Raw genomic sequence first — 7,292 nt, 5'->3', positions numbered from 1 at the left:
GGATTAATTTTTCACTAACCTCCTAGAATGTTCTGGACCTTTGTAGAATCTCGTGAAACCTTTCAGACTTTCTGAGAATTGCATTTTCCTTGAACCTCCTAGAATGTTGTCAGTCATGGCTTTGTGGGTATATAAGAAGCGAGGTGTTGCCAGTCAGTCAGTAAGATATAAGAATGAGGTGAGAGCCCAGCCGTCTCTTCCAATGAATATGAGTTTCCTTGAATACAGGCTCAACTCCTAAGACTTCCACCATTTCTTTGGCAGCAGTGGTGGCATCTTCAAATCCATTCTCTCTCTAGGCCACAGTGAAATCAAGGCAGCTTCTCATCAAAGTAGTAGCAGGCGCGATGTCCATCAATTGATTTTGTAATGCCTTTGCTTACAACATTTACTTGGAACAGGATATTGTGGTAAACTACAATTGAGACCAGAAATTCGAAGTCAGTGATCTGGTTTGCCAGGCTTTGTGCCTCGTGTTGGATTCTGGCCTCGGTTTTACTCGACTGCACTCATTTCACCAGGGCATTGTAAACCTCAATCACTTGATACCTCACTGGCCTTATGTTGTCAGTGCAGCTCTCCCAGCAAGTGTCACTTACCAGCTTCATGGTCAGATTTGTAACACTGCCTTGTGAGGATCTTCCACCTTGTAGTTGATGCTGAAAATGGGATGTATATCCTTTGCAATACTCCAAAGAGAGATACTGAATATGAGGAAGATGATGCTGCATCTGGCACAACTAGGTTGAGGGAATGGCAGCCACAAGGCATGAAGAAACCTCTTGGATTCAGCACAAGGATCTTTGCCTGGATGCCATTGTTTCTTCCTTTCATGTTCTCGCTGTTGTCATAGTCTTGGCCGCAGCAGTCCTGAAACTTTATTTTATTCTCATTCAAAATGTTCATAAACAGTTCTGTTAAACCTTTTGCAATACAGTTGTCCACAGACCAGAAACAGAAAAGTATTCCTTTACTTGGATAGAGCCATCCTCATTGTCAACAAATCTTACTATAAATGACATCTTTTCACTGTGACTAATGCCGGGAATGCAGTCCCTGCTCAATTAAGGAACATGCTCATTTTAAGTTGTGCAATGCTCGCTTATAATGTCCCTTGGCTGCCTGCTTGTAAGATTCTGTGGAAGAGCACTGACTTTACAAGGGAGCATTGCACAAGTTCCGCTTCTCTGCCTCCTCCCCCTCCCTCCCAGGGCTTCCCCCACCACCAAACATCTGTTTAGCAGCACTTAGGATTTTCTGGGAGAGAAGGGGAGGAGTGGAGATGCGGGGTTTCCCTGCTCCTCCTCTCCCTCCCAGCACTTCACACTTATGACTTTCTGGGAGAGAATGGCAGGAGCAGGGAAGGGCTGAATCTCTGCTCCTCCCCCTCCTTCCCAGAAAGTCCTAAACACCACCAAACAGCTGTTTAGCGGTGCTTAGGATTTTCTGGGAGGGAGGGGGAGCAGCAGAGACGTGGAGCTTCTCCGCTTCTCCCCCTCCCTCCCAGCACTTCACACTTACGACTGAACCTGTTCTCTGGAGAAGCTGCCACTGCTGCTGCAAAGGTGCTTCCTAGCGTTCTTGCCTGCAGCGGGCTGTGCCTGTGTGGGGTAAGCCGGGGCACTTCCCAACCACAGTACAGTACTGTACAGTATAATGCCTTTTCTCTGCACCCCAAACATTTCCTTGGAACCTAACCCCCGCATTTACATTAAATCTTATGGGACAATTGGATTTGTTTTACATTGTTTCACTTAAAGTTGCATTTTTCCAGAACATAGCTACAACGTTCAGTGAGGAGTTACTGTAATTGGATTACTCAAACCTGGTAGATCTGAATGTTAAATTCACTGGTTACAATCCAATAGATACAATCCCTTTAGGAAGGACAGAGTGGGTAAAAGAGATGGGTAACACTGTACATTAAAGACACTATTATCTGTTTTAGAGTTATGGATCAGTCAGAATGACAGGATCTTGAGTGCATATGGATCAATGTGCTAAATAACAAAGCCCTAGAAGGGATATTGGTGGGGTCTGTTACATACCACTGAATCAAACCAGAGAACAGAAAGAGACAAGTTGCTCCTGTTTGTCATGAGTGCAAAGAAAAGTTGTAGTGTTATGGGGGACTTCAAGGTGTAAGACACATGCTGGAGGTCTCATTCAGCCAGTAGTAAAACAACATTAGAGTTTCTAAAAAGGATAGATGATTTTCTAAAACAAGATATTGTACCCAGCAAGAAGTAACTCTATAAGAACCTCATAATGACCGATAAAAATAAATTAATTGCTGGACTGGAACTTGGTGGTTGCCTAGGGACCAATGTTCATAACCTGATTACATTCAATATGGGCAAACAGAGGATTGTCCCAACCAGAAATATAATTGTACTTGTGCTTCAAAAGAGCTAATTGCTCAAAGCTGAGGAAAATTATGCATTAAATTGGTTGGGAATAAAAATTCAGACAGAAAAAAATGAAAATTAAGAATTCTTTAAAAAGAGTGTATTAGATGATCCAAAAGACACAATTTCACTATTACCCAAAGCTGTCCATTCTAGTTCAGTGGAGAAGTGAAGACAGCTAGTAGAAATTATAATACAGATACAAATAAAACAAATAGAGGGGAAAAGGGGAAGCAGATAGCAATTGCTGTATATTCAAAATTATGAAGTGTAGAACACTGATAACGGAAACTAAAGACAACAGGGAAATATCCACACCTAGCAGGACAAAGGACAATAAAGAGTTTTATGATGGCAAAAAAGCAGAAGTGTTAAATAAATATTTCTATTCTGTATTTGGAAAGAAGCAGAATGATGTACTTGTATCTCATGAGGATGATGCAGTACCTTCCAGTCTATTAGTAACTAAGGAGAATATTAAATATGTACTGTTATAAGCATTTTTAAAATCAACAGCCCAGGATAACTTGCACTCAAGAGACCTAAAAGAGTTGTCTGAGGAGATCTCTGGCCTGCTAATATCAATTTTTAAAAGAACTCTTGGAATATCGGTAAAATTCATGAAGACTGAAAGAGTGCTAATGTTGTGCCAATATTTAAAAAGGGCAAGTGTAATGATTGGTTAATTCTAAGCTGGTTACCCTGGCATCACTCCTGAGCAAAAAAATGGAAAAACTGATAAGGAATTCAACTGATAAAGAATTAAAGGTTGGAAATATAATTAAAGCCATTCAACATGGTTTTATAGAAAAATAGGTCTTGCCAAACAAACGTGATTTCATTATTTGTAAAGATTCCAAATTTGCATGATAATGGTAGCTATATAGATGTAACATACTTAGACTTTTGTAAGGTGTTGGACTTAGTATTGCATGATATTCTCACAATAAGTTAGGACTGTACATTATTAATAATGGACAGGTTACATGGATTAAGAATTGGCTAACTGACAAATCACAAAAAGCAGTTGTCAATGGGGAAATCATCATTGAATGGGAGTGTAACTTGTGGAGTCCTGCAGAGATCTGTTCTAAGCCCAATGTATATTAACATATAATCAATGATCTGGAAGAAAATATAAAATCATTACTGACAAAAGTTGTGGATGACACAGAGATTGGTAGAATGATAGTGACCAAGACATGGCTGTCTTACATAGTGATTTGGGTTGCTTGTAAGGTAGGCACATTCAAACAAAATTTGTTTTAATACAGCCAAAAGCAAAGAAATATAGGTACAAAGAATGCAGCCATACCTACAGAAAGGGGGACTTTGTCCCTGAAAGCCATGACTCCACAGTGCAACAGCTTCAACAAGAAAGACTGAGGGAGCTCTTTATCAGAATATTCCATACACCAATGAGAGGTGGCAAATCCCTTTTTCTAACCAGATGGATGGGGGACTTAAACTGAGTGTCTCCCACATCCCACATGAGTATCCTAACCACTGAGCTAAAAGTTATAAAGGAGGTGGTCCTTCTCCCTGCCCCACCCCCCAATCCAGGTTTCTTACAGAAAACATTGTAGGTGCCTAACTCCAAAGGGGGTACGAGCTATAAATTCCAAGCAGAGATAAATACCTCCCTTCAGCCCAGACTTAGGCATCTATCTCCATGGGAGGGGCAGGGCTTAACATCCTGTCAGCATCTCCTGTTGGCTAGTTCAGGCAGCTCCCCATTTAGAAAGCCGGCTTTTGTGAATCACAGTCTGTGCCTGTCTTTCCCCACTAATTGTATAGGAAGCCTAGGTGCCTCACTCAGGCTATTTGAATTTCAGTTTGTTCTTGCGGCAAAGAGTTCTGTGACACCTTATAGACTAACAAACGGGAAGTTTGTTCTTGTGATTTTCTAGGTGCTTAAGTACCTTTGTGAATCTAGGCCTCTGTTCCTCAGATCTCCATCTGTACAATGAGGATTATAAAACCTCTTTATCTCATGGGGATTTTGCATTAAAGATTCAGAGGTGCTTGGAAACTACAGGAATTGGGGCTATATAACCTAGATTGACTTTATAGAAAGATGTTTTACTGTCTCTCTTCTCTACATTGATCAGAATTTTTGACAGTTGTACTGGCTCATCACTTACAGAATTGAGGGAACCACAATAATATTCATGATCTCGAGTGTCACTTGGAATGAGACGTGCATAGTGTAGCAATGCTGACAAATAACAAAAGGACATTGATGTCATTGCTAATGATTATCTCAATGGAATCGTATTTAATCCTCTCTAATTTTCAGTGATTGAAATCACTTCTTGAAGCACATAAATATAATTTGCTCCAATAGACCTGCAAAGCTGGAAGAAGATGCTCTCATTTTGCATTCATTCTAGACAGTTATAAAAGCAAACCCCTCTTGTGGAAAAGGGCTGTGCAATGGGTTTCAAATTCTCACTCAACTTTTTTTTTAAATCTTCATCAATGTCCCAGATTGACAACCCTAAATCTGGGCCTGTACGTTGTACACAAACTCTGAATTTGTTACTGACTTACGCCCCTGGTTTAGCTGATGTTTAACAGCACTTCATTTTGCACACAGTTTCATTTGATAATTGTGGTGCTCTGTGGAACAAGCTACTGGTGTGCAGAGATAAACTGACTGCAGTCTCTGTGCTTATTTTATATTTCTGTATATAGACATCACCCATCTGCATCACTTTCCCAACAGTGGACTGTACTCAAGATTCAATTTAGTAAACACTGATAAGTAAGGGGGAACTGCTTGAAGCTCCATGGGCATGAAAATGGATGGCTCAACCAGCTTAGTGACTATTTTTAATAAAGACATCATAGTTGAGAGAGTGGAAGGGAACAAGAGAACTAGAGGGAAAATACCAGAATGTTAATCTACCAATCTCTAGCTTTGGTTTTGCCACACTAGAGCAATAACATCTTAATTATCCAATGATCCTAGGGTCTCATGGTACCTTCCATTAATTTCCAGTAACAAAAAGAGATAGATATCCTAGTGATTGAACTCTCAGGTTCTGATGCTGACTTTAAAAGCCATCTGGGAAAGCTGATTATAGAGAACTGTCTGGTTTACTCAAGGTCAAACAGCTCAGTAGGAGCCCCATGAAACTAGAGCTCTTGTGTGGCATCAGGACCGTCCTAGACCCCAGGCAAGGAGCATCTTCAGCGCCCCCCTCCATTGTTAAACGTTTAAATATCATATGGACTTGTAGGGAGCCCTGTAAGTTTTAGCAGGTTTAGGACAGGCATATCATGTTACTAGTATGGGTGTGCCCATGCTAATAAGATGATACAATGCTAGTATGGTATTGTGATTTAGAAGAACCCTAGTGGTGTGACAGTGCCAAGGGCAGTTCCTACCACCCACTATCTAGATGTTCTGGTCTTCGGCCTTGAATGAAGGCAGTAAGCCAAGCACAGCTCCCAAGTCTTCTATTGCCTTCCCAAGGCCACTGCCTCTCCCGGAAAGAATCTGGACCTGTCCCTTTAAGACTAGACCAAAATCAAGACACAAGCTACCATCTCTTGATTTCTGTGCAAAACACAGTAAGGGTCGTATAATTTAAGGCCAGAAGGGACCAGCAGATCATCCAATCTGACCTGTACATCACTAAACATGACCCAAGCACCAACACACTAAACCGAACAACCAGAATTAGACCAAAGTACTAGAGTCCTTTAAACAGCCAGAAAATAACAAAGTCCAAAACCTTTTCTTCCCTCAGGATTGTCTTGCCAACCATTTCAATGTTTGTTGGAAACAAACATGCAAGTTCCTATATTGTTTCTTCTCTACAAGACCATGAAAATTCAGACATAGCTACTGAAAACAAACTGAGCTGTGACTCTTGACTGCCCCGCCCTGACCCAGGGCCTGGTCCCATTAACTGCTAACTGTTACCTGTATTTGCTCAGCCCCTGCCAGACGGCTTGAACCAGGATTTCTGTGGCCTGACTGATTTCCCCAGGGGCCAGTGCAGGGAATAAGGGAGATGGTGCAGTTCCCCACCGGCCCGGAGAGGGATGAGCCCCAACGAACCCTCTCTTCATTCTCCAACCCTGAAATCCATGTAACCTTAAAACACAATCTCTTTCTCGGAAGCACAAAGCTTTGCCTCTTATGAAATTCTCATTTTAGCAGAACATTCTGCCCATGTCCCTGAGCAAAGTATTGTTGACAGTGAAGTTTAAGTTGATCCTCACTATTCACAGTACTGAATGTCATTATACTCTTTTCTAAATTATCCCTGAGGCGATGAATAAATTGGGCATTGCTCTTTTACTGGTTTTCAGGTGTGGATCGAATGCACAGCATCTCAATAGCACATAATCCAGCATCCTGGCTAGCCCTGTTCACAGAGGTGACAGAGGGGATGGGTGAATGTGATAGTGGGGATTCAATGAATGTCTGAAATGTACCTGGAAAACAGGCTGTTAGCTCTGACTAATGGCGACATTTCTCTCTTGAAGTAGCAAAGACAGACCTATTAGATCTTTTAAAGTATCACACATTGCCACAAGATTTAATGAGTCAGATCAAAGTGTCCTGAAATAAGCCTCTGAATTTCAACACTCCTAAGAGCTCTGAAAAGAATGTGAGGCAACACCTGTATAATGTATAATGCAAAGCTGGGATACTGCTAGACTGCCTGCACTGTTGTCATAAGTAGATAGGTAAGGGTTAATTTTCTTTTACCTGTAAAGGGTGAACAAAGGGGGAACCAAACACCTGACCAGAGGACCAGTCAGAGACCTGGATTTTTTTTGAAGTCTGGGAGGGAACTGGAAACTCGGGGTCTTTTTGTTTTCCTCGGCTGTGAGTAAACAAGCTTTTCTTCTAACTCCATCTTC

The sequence above is a fragment of the Chelonoidis abingdonii genome, chromosome 3, assembly GCF_003597395.2.
Source record: "Chelonoidis abingdonii isolate Lonesome George chromosome 3, CheloAbing_2.0, whole genome shotgun sequence".
Classification (NCBI taxonomy): domain Eukaryota; kingdom Metazoa; phylum Chordata; order Testudines; family Testudinidae; genus Chelonoidis; species Chelonoidis abingdonii.
Note: the sequence above shows the minus strand (reverse complement) of the source record.